Genomic DNA, 2,796 nt, shown 5'->3' with positions numbered 1-2,796 from the left:
CAAGAAGCAGGTCACTCTGTCATAGAGGGAGATTCAGTGGGTCAAACAGGAGCTGCCCTTATGAACCTAAGCTGACTGGGCCTGATCACCTGGGGGTGCTTCATCAAACCAACCTAGGGCTTGCTCAGCATCTCAGCTGCTTGTACATTGCCTTTGCCTACCAGCCAACATGGCCTCCAGTTACCTGTTCTAACGAGTCCTTGGGGAGGCTCAGCCAGCAATGGCTCTCAGCGGGACTCATTAATACTTCAGGTACTTTGGCTTCTGCTTTTGACATGGAGATTTTTGTGTAATTTCCTATCAGTACCTGAGCTTCAAGGACTCAGCACCAAATGCACCACAGGGATCATTAAAAGTAAAAAGCAAACCCTGACGAGCTATGTCAAGTCTTCAAGAGATGTACAGATCATTGAAGCTGTTTCAAAGGGAGCTCAGAATAAAACTGATTTCTTTTTAAAGGTGTAGGATATTATTTTCACTTCAGAGGACAGGTGATAACCCCTGACTGAGATAGATTCAGGGTGCCTCCTAAGGAGGTCTGGGCTGGTCTGAAAAAAGGTCCCTTGAGGCAGTGGGGACAACCTTGCTGCACATCTCCACAAGCCCACCATGACTCTCACCAGCCAACTGGGACTTGCATCCCTTGTCCTTACATCAGGTCTCTCTGCTGCACTCCACAGTGGGGCATTACAGCCCCTCTGTACCAGCTCCCCTGCTTTCCTTAGAGAACTGGCTGCACACAGGCAGCACACAGGGAGTTATGTTCCCACCAACAGAAGAAACCTGAGAAGATCCACCATTAAATTAAACACTCCTCACTCTGTGCCAAGTGCAATCTGCCACCAGTGAGGTTCACCTGCCACAAAGCTTAACCAGGTGAGAAATGTTTTTGTGAGGAATGAGACTGTGAAATCACCACAACTCAAGAGCTGGCTAAAGACAGAATGAGTCAGACAACTGCCAGAAAGGCAAGGGTTTAACTCCCTGAAACTCAGAGCAGCAGCTGGATGGTTGAGAGGTGTCTGAATGGTCGAAGGGGAAGGGGAAGGGAAATCTAGAGAGCAACCAGAAGCACTGGTGTGCAGATCCACTGTTGGAACAATGGTCAATTGACTTTGGACAGGTAGAACTATGTGACAGACAGGGGAGATTAAATGCACAGCGGTCCTGTTTCAGGCCAGGCAAGAGTTCACCTCCCCAAGCAGCCAGCAGAGGTGAGCTAAGTGAGCAGGGGTGACCTGAGTTAGCACAGCTGAGCTGAGTTAGTCCAGGCTGTTTTCCACACCACCTGACATCTCTGCCCCATAAAAGGGGCTGGTTGGGGAGGGACACTCATGGCTTCCTTAACGACAATCTGAATATGGCTGGGGCATTTGGTTGGTCCTTGCACTGTGCAGTACCTTGTGATCCTTTGGTCAGTAAAGTACTCTGTGTTATCACTGGATGTGAGTGTAGTTTGTGATGTGCTGTTATCATTTGTTCACAGTGATTTTGTCAGTAAACTGTCCTCCTCCCAGCCCACAGAGTGTCTGTCTGTTTCTCCTCCGGGAGTGAGCATTATAACCTGACCCTTGTACATGACTACCAAGGGAACGGTCCTAAAATTACCTGATGCCATTTTAGGACTCTACCAGTGTCCACCTTCAAACACACTGAACATCCAGAAATATCTCCCAAACAAAACGTGCGAGGGATGAAAGATGGGTCTGGACTACAGCCTCCCCAGGTAGCACACTAGCAGCACCAGGAACCTTGGGGCTCAGGGCTTTCCTTAGAAAGGGAACAATCCTGACAGTGCCTGATGTCACTTTTGGGCTCTACCAGTATACACTTTCCAACTGCTAAACGAACAGCAGTAGATCCTTAAAAAAAGCTTTGAGGGATGAAAGATGTTCCTGGATTGAAAGCTCCTGAGATAATCCACAAGCAGCCCCAGTACCCTTAGGGCTCAGGGCTTTCATAGACAACAGAATCTTCCTGGCAGTGCTTGACATCATTTTTCGGGCTCTAACAACGTCCAGGTTTGAAACTGCAAAACGTCCAGCAATAAATCCCCCAAAAGAAAATCAAGGGCTGAGAGATTGTCCTGCCTTGAAACCTCACTAGGTAGCCCACTATCAGCTCCAGTTATACTTGGACTCAGGTCAGTCCTTATGAAGGGAATGGTTGTAACAGTTCCTGATGTCATTTCCAGGCTCTACCAGCATCCAAATTGGAAACTGCTAAACGTCCAGCAATATCTCCCAAAGAAAAAGTGAGAGGGTTGAAAAAAGTTGCTTGGAATGGAACATGCCCAGATAGCCAACTAGCAGCCCTAGTAACCTTGGGGCTCAGAGATTTGCTTGCTAGGAGAACAGTCCTAAGGCGGGATTCCAGTCACTTCCAGGCTCTGCTACCATCCAGCTTCAAAACTGCTAAAGCTCCAGCAATAACTCCATCCTAAATAAAATTTGAGGGATGAAAGATGTTCGCTGGCTGAAACCTCCACTGTGAGAGGCGAGTAGCCCCAGTAACCCTTGAGATCAGGGCATTCCTTGCCATGGGAACAATCCTAACAGAGTCTGATGTCATTTTCAAGCTCTACCAGCGACACCCTTAAAATATTCTAAATGTAGAGCAATAGTTCCCCAACCAAAGGTGTGAGGAATTGAAGAGGTTCCTGACCTGAAACTCCCCCAGGTAGCCCATGAGGAACCCCATTAATCTTGAGGCTCAGGGCATTCCCAGACAGGGAACAGTACTAACAGGGCCTGATGTCAATTTACAGATCTACCTGCATCCACATTCAAAACTTCT

Source organism: Gallinula chloropus, assembly GCF_964237585.1.
Source record: "Gallinula chloropus genome assembly, chromosome: 30".
Lineage (NCBI taxonomy): Eukaryota > Metazoa > Chordata > Aves > Gruiformes > Rallidae > Gallinula > Gallinula chloropus.
This window is presented reverse-complemented; position numbering follows the sequence as displayed.